This window comes from Carya illinoinensis, chromosome 1 (genome assembly GCF_018687715.1).
Source record: "Carya illinoinensis cultivar Pawnee chromosome 1, C.illinoinensisPawnee_v1, whole genome shotgun sequence".
Classification (NCBI taxonomy): domain Eukaryota; kingdom Viridiplantae; phylum Streptophyta; class Magnoliopsida; order Fagales; family Juglandaceae; genus Carya; species Carya illinoinensis.
In genome coordinates, this window is record NC_056752.1 from 15,650,177 (window position 1) to 15,661,688 (window position 11,512).

Below are 11,512 nucleotides of genomic sequence, written 5' to 3' on the forward strand. Positions count from 1 at the left end.
TTAGTGAGATGGTGGTGCCGGTGGAGGTGCTCGAAGGCCCTGTTGGCCTTGTATGGCGGTGTTAGGAGGAAGAATGGGTTTTGAAACCCATTTTGGTTGGACTGCCGTAGGAGGAGAGAGAGGGCGGCATGGAGCACACCGTTGATGGGGTTGGACTCACCAGCAGGAAAGGAAGCTACCGATGGTGGAGGTGAGACCGGGCGATGTGACGTGGCACTGGGCTAGAGGAGACAAGGCTACGGGTGAGAGGGGGAAGGCGTACCGTCGGGCTAGGAGAAAGGTGACTCACTAAAAAATGAGTAGCACAAAAGCTATCCTGACTGCAAAAGGATGTTGTGTAATAATTATGAATAAAATTTCTAGATCGTCTTCTTGGGGAAAGTTGTTTAAATCCAAACTCGTATAAAATAATAACAAGTTTAAAAAACAAAAGTAGTGGTATGTACAATGAATGGAATGATGCAACGGAAATAAAAAGGGCACTGGTCATAAATTAGATTTATACTTTTAGATTTTTTTTAGTGTTGAAATGGAACGTAAAAAACTAACAAATTTAAATTAACAATTAAGGATTCAACTACACTAAACAATTTTAAATAATCTGAAAATTAAATAATAAAACTAAATTTAATCTAAAATGTAATAGGAATGCATATTTAATGGAAGTTTAAAGAAATAAGAAAAATAACTAAAATAAAATAAAATAAATAGCAAATAAAATGCCCAAACTTTTAATCCAAAAATATCAAGAATATACCATAAATTTCAAATTGAAATTAAATAAAAAATAGGGAATGAAAAGAGTAAGCCAAATAGATGGAGATGGAGATTGAAAGCAGTGGAGGAGGCTGGACTGTAGCAGCAATTGGACCCCTCAAGGAGCTCTTCAACGGTGCTGCAGCGTGAATAAAATTGACTGTATGAAAAGAGGATCTACAGTGCTGAATATACCCAAGAGAATAATAAGGTGTGGTTGAAAAATGCCCAAAGAGAGAATAAATGTTGTTGGCGTGCCGCGGTGCTGAATGAGTTTTTAATGAAAAGCTGCCTCCAAGAGAAAAAAGTAGTCTTTTGTAGGTCAAAGTCTCCTTCTAATAAAGTAGTGTGCGGCTACGAGAAGAATTATATCTTATGACGTGAATTGAATTCATTGGCCTAAAAGAAGCCTCAATCAATTAATGCCTAAAATATGTTGCCGTGACTCTTTGAAGTCCCTTTTCAATTTTTAACTTATATAAAAAAAGAAAAAGAAAAATTAAAAAAAAATAAAAAAAAAATAAAGAATAGAATATCAAGAATAAGTTATGCATGTAAAGACATACTGTCTAATTAAATCATAAGTTATAATATTAAGTAAAAACCATGCTATTTATTAATTCAAATTACAACTCAGATTTATGTCTTTTAATCATTTTTCCATCTAAAACCAATAATAATGTAATGAAAGAATTAAAATATATTGGTTCTAATTGTATAAAAATATGTAATATTTAAGCTCAATCACACATTCTAACTAGCATTTTGCTAATCCTTGAGTAAAATAGTGAAAATTAGTTGAGATGAACATTGCATAAAGATCGAAATTCAAACAAAAGTATTGGCAAAAATGTCTCAGAACTTAGATGTGTGTGTAGCTACACGGTTGTGTGTTCCTTATTAGTAGCCAGGATTTGTCATAGGATTTTTCAACATTAAGATTAATAATTGCTGATTCTAACTATCTCAAAGCCCAAGGGACTACCAGTTTTCACGCCAACTCTATTTAAAGGTTGAACACTCAATCCCTAAAGTTAGGGTAACTGTTTCTAGCCCTTTACTTAGGAAAGTTCACTAAGCTGCCTTTATCTTCTTCTTTTTCTCAATTCTTTTTGAATCCTTTTTCTTTTTCTTTTTTTTTTTCATTCTTTTTTTTCTTTGTTTCTTTTTTGTTTTTTTAGCATGGTTCGATAGTTCTGCAGTTTACTTCTTCTGTGTTTAATCATTGGACATTAAATGATGAATACTATAGGTGTAAGCATATGCAAAATGTCTTTCAAACTTTTCCCTTCGTTCTATATAAATCTTACTAAGTCTAATCTCAATAAGTATAGCAGCCCGGTATTTCAAATCATATATTAACTAATATGATGCATTAGAAATCGTGCTTTATGCTTTGGCTTGCAAATAAATCTTCACAAAATAATTATGCTCAACCACTCTACCAAGGTGCTCAAATTTCACAAAATACTAGAAATAAAGTATGTGTCAATCATATGTGTATCAATGCACATCACATTAATGCATTTTTTTTTTTTTAAATTTGTGCACACACATTACCCCAAACTAATGAGAGACATAGTCCTCAATGAATCGAATGAAAAAAAAAAACAAAGTGCATAAGAATAAGTAAGCTACACGGACAACCAATCATGTGATATAAAATGAAAGTAAAACAACAAATATAAATAACAGATAAAATGCAATGAAAGAAAGCTGTAAAGGGAAGAAATAAATAAATAAATCAAAATCAGAATACTTCCCTGGGGTCTTGCACAAGCAAGATCTCTTCGTTTGGATCCAATGTAGTCATGACCAGCTTTAGACATTGTCCATTGACAGTGAAGCTATTACTATTTTTCGGATTGACAATGTCTACCACCCCATGAGGATGAACCTCCTTTACATTGTATGGCCCACTCTATCGGAATTTCAGCTTCCTAGGAAAAGATGTAGTCTTCAATTATAGAGGAGAACTTTATGATCAGGGACAAGATGTTTGTCATGGATTTTCTTGTCATGCGAGGCCTTCATTTGCTCCTTTGCTAAGTGAGAATTTTCGTAAGCCTCACTCCTTGCTTCATCAAGCTCTGAAATCTGTAACTTTCTTAAACGTTTGATAGCATCAAGTGAAAAGTTAATTTGCTTAATAGCCCATAAAGCACGATGCTGAATCTCAATAGATAAATGACAAGCTCAACCATAAACCAATATATAAGGTGACATCCCTAAATTAGTTTTGAATGCAGTTCTATAAGCCCAGAGAGTATCAACCAGTTCTTCAACTCAGCTTGACCATTAGTCTGAGGGTGATATGGAGTAGAGATTTTGTGAGTCACTCCATATTGTTGTATAAGTTTTTGAAAATGTTTCTTACAAAAATGTGAACCCCCATCACTAATGATCTCGTTGGGCATGCCAAAATGTGCAAATAATTCTTTCAAGAAACATATGACAACCTTATGATCATACGTTCTACAAGGCATGGCCTCTACCCATTTTGAAACATAATCCACATCAACTAAAATATAAGAATTCCCAAATGAATTTGGGAATGGTCCCATAAAGTCAATCTCCCAACAATCAAATATCTCAAGTGTAAGAATAGGCGAAATGAGCATCATGGTACGTGCTGTGATTTTTTCAAATTTTTGACAAGGCTCACATGCCTTGTAAAAAAACTCCACATCTTTAAAAATAGTAGGCCAGTAGAGTCCACTTTGTAAAATTTTGACAACAGTTTTCTTAGATGCAAAATGGCCTCTATAAGCCCAAGTATGGGCAAAAGTGAAAAATAGAGGTAAACTCATCATCAGGAATACATCGATGCATCAATTGATAAGCACAATACTTAAAAAGATAAGGAGTGTCGAAGTAATAAAATTGTACCTCTGCAAGGAACTTACGCTTGTCCTGGACTGTCCAATGCTTTGGCATTTGGTCAGTGACAAGTTAATTCACAATGTTTGCGAACCATAGAGAGCGCTGCGATACTACAAAAAGATGCTTATCAGGAAAATCTTCAATCAAAGGAGGAATGGATGTAGACACATCAGGTAGCTGCAGTCGTGACAGGTGATCGGTTACCATATTCTCGGCTCCTTTCTTATCTCGAATAGTGATGTCAAATTCTTGGAGCAAAAGAATCTAACGAATCAACCTGGGTTTAGCATCCTTCTTTGCCAACAAATACTTAAGGGCATAATGGTCAATAAAAATGATAACATGGGGCCCAATAAGGTAAGAACGAAATTTATCTAAAGCAAACACAACAGTTAATAACTCTTTCTCGGTAGTGGTGTAATTTTTCTGGGCATCATTCAAAGTACGACTTGCATAATAAATGACCGAAAGCTTATTGTCCACTCTTTGGTCAAGAACGGCACTAAGAGCGAAATCACTAGCGTCGTTCATAATCTCAAACGACAAGTTCCATCGAGGAGTTTGCATAATAGGTGCAACTGTTTAGTGTTTCTTCAGGGTTTCAAAAGCATGCTAACACTCATCAGTCCAAACAAAAGTAGTATCATTTTGCAATAAAATACATAATGATTTTGTAGTACTACTAAAGCCTCGAATAAAACACCAATAGAAGCCAGCGTGACCAAGAAAAGAATGAATATCATTCATTGTCTTAGGAATAGGCAGTTGAGATATTAATTCTATCTTAGCCCTATCAACCTTTATTCCACGTGTAGAAACTAAATGCCCAAGTACCAAACCATTAGTGACCATAAACTAACATTCCTCCCAATTCAGCAATAAATTCTTCTCCTCACATCTTTTTAACATAACAGCAAGATTTTTTAAATAGACATCAAAAGATTTACCAAACACAGAAAAATTATCCATAAAAACCTCACACATATCATCAAGCATATAAAAAAAAAATGCTCATCATACAGTGTTAAAAAGTAGCAGGTGCATTGCATAAACCAAATGACATTCTTCTAAAAGTGAAAGTACCAAAGGGGCAAGTGAAGGTGGTCTTCTCTTGATCCTTTGGTGCTATGACAATTTGATAATAACTAGAGAAGCCATCCAAAAAACAATAAAAAGTATTACCCGTTACTTTTTCTAAAATCTGATCTAGGAAAGGTAATGGGAAATGATCTTTTCAATTGACCAAATTCAACTTTCGGTAGTCAATATACATTCGCCAGCTCGTTACCTTCCTAGTTGGGATCAACTCACCATTAGCATTTTCAATAACAGTTAAACCAGAATTTTTTGTACTACCTGTGTCGGACTTACCCACTTGCTGTCGGATATAGGATAAATGATGCCTACAGCTAATAATTTCAACACTTCATTCTTCACCACCTCCTTCATGGTAGGATTCAACTTTCGTTGTACATCACGAACTGGTCTCGCATCTCCTTCCAGAAAAATATTGTGAGTATATATTGAATGGTCAATACCTTTGATGCCTGTAATGGTCCAGCCTATCGCTCCCCAATAATGTCTCAGCACTGTTAATAATTCTGCTTCATTCTTTGAAGTAAGCTGAGAAGAAATGACCACTAGAAATGTATCCTCAATTGGGCCTAGAAAAATATACTTCAAGTTCTCAGGTAGTGGCTTCAACTCTAGTATTGAGATTTTTTCTTTTGATGACTTCATGGCTCCTGGTAAATCAAGAGTTTCAAAGATTGGCCTACTCCAATTACTCGTGCAACTCACATCTGATAATTGAAGAGACCCATTTGTCTCTGTCAACTGCCCATCTGATTCTGTCAACTCTAATAACATAGGAATTGTCTCAACAAGAGTCTCAGACTGCTCAAGAAAGCTATCCTCAAATGCACCCTCAGAATCAAATACTGATAACAATTCTGAAACATCAAAATCATATACCATATCAATAGTATGCACATTTGAATCGTCGCATCCGCTAGGCATCTTGCAAGCGTTGAACACATTCATCTCCAATGTCATATTCCCAAAAGTGAGCTTCAGTACTCCATTTCGACAATTGATAAGTGCATTGGAGGTAGCAAGGAATGGGCGTCCAAGGATGACAAGCGCATGGTGAATAGTGAAGATTGGCTGCTGCATGTCAAAACTACAAAATCTACTGGGTAATAAAATTTGTCCACCTGGACCAGCACATCTTCAACTATACCTCTCGGCACTTTAATTGATCTGTCAGCCAACTGTAGCATGATGGAGGTCTTTTTTAGCTCATGCAATCCCAACTGCTCATACACTGAGAATGGTAACAAGTTCACACTACTCCATAGATCAAGTAGTGCTCTCCCAATGTGTGACTCACCAATCATAATGGAAATGTGAGGAAAGCCCGAATCTCCAAACTTCTGAGGAGTCTTACGAATGCCTTTGCTGTTTCAATAACGTCCCCTGAGGCATTATGCACTTGCTGTTGTTGTTGCCTGTATACTTGAGGAATAGGCTGAGATTGTGCTGGAAATTTCCCTTTCTCTAGAGTGCTCAATGTCGTGCTCGTCTTATTAATGGTGCCTCGCAACTCATTTATAGCTTGAGTGTTCTGATTATTTGTGGTGGCCTGAATTTGCATGAATTGCTTAAGTGTATTGGCCATCTGTGCCATATTGTCGTTTAGAGACTTCTTTGCAGATGATAGAGGCTGAGAACTCTGTGCAGATACATGAGACTGAAATTCAGAAGACGCTACAAAAGGATAGCTCTAAGAACTCTGATATGGCTAATACTGGTGCTGATGAGCACCCTGATGAAATGGCTGCTGTGAAGATGGTGGAGATCGGCCAGGCTGATCATTTCTCCATGAGAAATTTGGGTGATTCCTTCACCTCGGATTATAGGTATTGGAAAAAGACTGATTCTGTACTCTATTAACCCAGTTAGCTGATTGCATCTGCCTAGACCCACTTTTTTGAAACACTGGCATAATTGGGCAGTCCTGGATAGTATGGTTTGAATCAGCGCATATAAAGCATGCCTCTACTACTTTCACAGCCTTCACTTTTTCCATTTCCATAACCTCCAATCTTCTAGTTAATGCAGCTATTCGGACTTGAACATCAGTATCCTCTATAAGCTCCCTCCAGAAATAGCCTTAGTGGCTGTGCTGTTAACAACACTCGATCAGTTTGAGTGTTACACTATTGTGCGCTCTCGACAAGATAGTAAAAAAATGTTAGTGCTTCATCGGGTTCCTTGCTAAAGAGTTCTCCATTACACATCATCTGAACAAACTACTTGCATTCTGAATTGAGACTAGTATAAAAGTAGCTCACCAACCTCCAAGATTCGAAACTATGATGTGGACAGATGTTTACCAAATTTTTAAATTTTTTCCAACTTGCCTAAAAAGTCTCATCAGGTTTCTGATTAAATTGGCTGATTTGCTCTTGTAAAAACTGAGTTCTCTAAAAATGAAAATTTTTTTGTCAGAATTCACGCTGTATATCAAACCAACTAGAGATAGAATTAGGCCTCAAATAATTAAACCAAATCTTTGCTTTATCCTTTAAAGAGAAAGGAAATAAATGAAGTCTAATAAATTAATCAGTAATGGCCCTAGTAATAAAAGTAGTGCAAGCCAACTCAAAATTTGTTAGGTTCTGATAAAGACTCTCAGAATCCATCCCATGGAACTGAGTTATCACTGACATCATGCCATGCTTAATAGAAAAATTAAGGGCATCATCGAGTAAAACAATGCATGAAGGTGTAGTGGTGCGAGTGGGTTGCAAATAATACTTAAGAGTGCATGGTGTAGGTGTAGCCATGGTTTGTTCAATTTCAATATCCTCGCTCATAAAAGAGACAGAAGAGCTATCTATCTTTGAGCTGTGTATACTATTCTCAATGCTTGATGTAAGTCTAAGCAACCTATTTGAATTGTCTCTCACCCATGACATGAAACATCACTCTAAATAGCATAAATAAGGTTCAAGTGACTGAGTAGTAGATGACAAATGAAATGTGTAATCAGAGATAAGATAGTGAAAAAATAAAAATAAAAAATAAAAATAACGAGTTTAAATTTAAGTTAGACAACTATTCTTGGCAACTGCGCCAAAAACTTGACTTACTAAAACATGAGTAGCACAAAAGCTATCTTAAGTACAGGAGGATGTCGTGTAATAATTAGGAATAAAATTTCTAAATCGTTTTTTCGGGAAAAGTTGTTTAAATCCAAACTCGTATAAAATGTTGAAAAGTTTCACAAACAAAAGTGGTGGTATGTACAATGAATGGAATGAAGCAACGAAAATAAAAAGGGCACTAGTCATAGACTAGATTCATACTTTTAGATTTTTTTGAGTATTGAAATGGAATGTAAAAGACTAACAAATTCAAATTAACAATTAAGGATTCAACTATGCTAAACAATTTTAATTAATCTGAAAATTAAATAATAAAACTGAATTTAATCTAAAATGTAATAGGAATGCATATTTAATGGAAGTTTAAAGAAAAAAAAGAAAAATAACTAACATAAAATAAAATAAATAGCAAATAAAATATCCAAACTTTTAATCAAAAAAATAAAGAATATACCATAAACTTCAAATTGAAATTAAATAAAAAATAGGAAATGAAAAGAGCAAGTCAAATAGATGGAGATGGAGATGGAGATTGAAAGCAGTGGAGGAGGCTGGATTGTAGCAGCAATTGGACCCCTCAATGAGCTCTTCAACGGTGCTTCAATGTGAATGAAACTGACTGTAAGAAAAAAATGTATGCGGCGCTGAATATATCTAAGAGAATAATAAGGTGCGGCTGAAAAATGCCCAAAGAGAGAATAAATGTTGCCACAGCGTTGAATGAGCTTTTAATGCAAAGCGGCCTCCAATAGAAAAAAGTAGTGTCTTTTGTAGGTCAAAGTCTTATTCTAATAAAGTAGTGTGCGACTCCAGGAAGAATTATATCTTACTGTGTGAATTGAATTCATTTCATTGGCTCAAAAGCAGCCTCAATCAATTAATGCCTAAAATATGTTGCCGTGCCTCTTTGAAGTCCCTTTTCAATTTTTAGCCTATATAAACAAATAAAAATAAAAATTAAAAATAAAATAAAAATAGAGAATAGAATATCAAGAATATGTTATTCATGTAAATGTACATTGTCCAATTAAATCACAAGTTGAGTGAGAATGAGTGATTGCAGGTTGAGTGGTTACATGATTCAATTGTGTTGGTTGCGGAATTGATGGTCCTCTCTCTGGGAGATGAGGTTTTCTCTTTATGCTCTTTAGAACATAGAGTTTGTCTCTTGGATCTCGCTGATCCATAGAGTTTCATTTCAGTTCTCTATTGTTGGTAGTTCCTTTTCCCATTAAAGGTTTAGTCCTACAATGGAGGAGTAACTTTCTTATCTATGTAAGGGAGCCTCACAGAGGAGGAACAACAAGAAATACTTCTCCCAAAGGAGGAACTGTTAATTGCACAGGATATCAGTAACTTTTGTCTTGATGCATTGGTGGTATCGGAAAGGGAAGTAAATAAAGGAGCCTTCAAAGCAACTATGACTAGGATATGGAATGCCGAAGGGGGTCTATCCTTCAAAGACTTTGGCAGAAACAAATTCCTCATTGAATTTCAAAACCTCTCTGTGAAAAACAAGGTGCTGGCTGGCCGACCCTGGTCTTTTGATAGAAGTTTAATCTGCCTCCAAGAATGCAAAGGCAAGCAAGCCTTGAAAGACATCCAGTTCGAGTTAGAACCCTTCTGGATCCAACTACATGACCTTCCTTTTGCAGGCCTAAATAGAACTATGGGTGAAAAACTGGGAGCAAGTGCTGGTAAGGTCCTTACAGTAGAGGTGGATGAAAAAGGAAGAGCATGGGGGGGAGTCCTGCGGGTAAAGGTACTCATCAACATCTCCAAACCTCTGGCAAGGGGAAGACTAGTAACTGTTGAGAACAACAAGATCTGGATACCTTTCAAATACGAAAGGCTCCCTTCTTTTTGCTACCTATATGGAACAATCATGCATTCCCACTCCAGCTGTTCAAGGCAGGCTATAGATGAAAGTTTACAGCCTGCAACTCAAGCACAATATGGCTCCTGGCTTAGAGCCACTGCACTTCATAAAACATCAAGCCACCAACCTCAGGCAGGCAGTCCAGTGGGGAGGGTCTCAGGCAAGGGACGGCATGGTAGTTCAGATGAACAAAGTGCAGAATTTGGCGGGAATAGCTGCTTTAGAAAGTCAAATGATGTCAGGGAAACAGTACCTAGTGACCCTGTGCTCTCAGAGGGTGATGTGGAGGAGGTAAGGGGAGTTGGTAACTTTCAGACTCATAAGTACAATGAAAGTCTTCAAAGATCAGAAAAGGAAGCATCTCATAGTCTCGAGGTGTCTGATGCAGCAGCTATCAAAACCATCCCTTCCAAGGACCAAACAGCCCACCTGGCAATAGATACCAACATGGCTCCTGCAGTAGAAACTCTACAAGTAAGTCCCTCTATCCTGAATACCCAGATAGGCCCAAAACCTCAGTTTCTTAACCCTCCTTTGACAAATTGGAAAAGGAGGGCCCGTGGCAAACCAAACCCAAGTGATGGCCCATCCATTTCTCTTCCCATCTCCTACCATGTCATCAGGAAAAACAAAAAAAGAAGCTCACCCCTATCTTCAAAGCCCACGAGATCCTCAAAAAGACTCAAGTATGGTAACAAGGCAGAGGTTGTTCGACAGCCCTACCCATCTCCATGAATGCCTTGTGCTGGAATTGCCGAGGGCTTGGGAACCCTCGGACAGTTAGAGAACTCCACAGTCTAGTGAGAGATAAGTCCTCATCATTGGTGTTCCTTATGGAAACCAAATGCAGAAGAGAGAAATTAGAAACCATCATAAATAAGCTAGGCTATGACTGTAGCTTTGTTGTGGACTGCATTGGTCGAAGTGGAGGCCTAGCCTTCTTTTGGAAACTTCAAACTCAAGCTAATCTGGTTTCCTACTCCCTTAGTCATATATCCCTTCAAGTCCAATTCTCTATTTTCCCAAATCATTTCCTGGTCACTGGATTTTATGGTCACCCTATAGCAGCAAGAAGAAAGGAAAGCTGGGCCCTACTTAGACATCTTAAACCTGACCAATTCACCCCCTGGATGTGCATGGGAGACTTTAATGAAATTACCTCTCATGGTGAAAAGTGGGGTGGCCTTCCCAGATCCTTTAGACAAATGGAAGAATTCAGACAGTCCCTTGCAGTTTGTAATCTTGGTGACATTGGTTATGTGGGCTCTCATTATACTTGGTGCAACAACCGTGAGGGAACAAGTTTTACTAAAGAAAGATTGGACAGGGGACTAGTAAACTGTGCATGGCATGATCATTTTGACTCAAACTTAGTCACCATTTTACCCACCTTATGTTCTGATCACAACCCTCTCTATATCTCAAGCAAGGTTACAGATCCTACCCCTCGCACCCATAGGAAAATATTCAGGTATGAGGCCTCTTGGGCTAAGCAAGAAGAGTGTGTGGCAGTAATTAAAAGGGCCTGGCTGGGATCCCTCCAAACAGGATCAAGGGTAGATGTCACTAGAAGGAGTCTTGAGAGATGCAGATTCCAATTAAGAGAGTGGAATAACATCAACAGGAAAGCTCACCAGCAGGAACTGACCCATAAGAATGAATTCTTGAGAACCCTGCAAGCTTCCAATACTGATTTGGATAATGATCTAATCAAATCCTTACAAAAGGAGTTGAATTCCTCACTAGAGCAGACTGACCTGAAATGGAGGCAAAGAACCCAACAAAGGTGGCTCCAAGATGGTGACAGGAACACCAAATACTT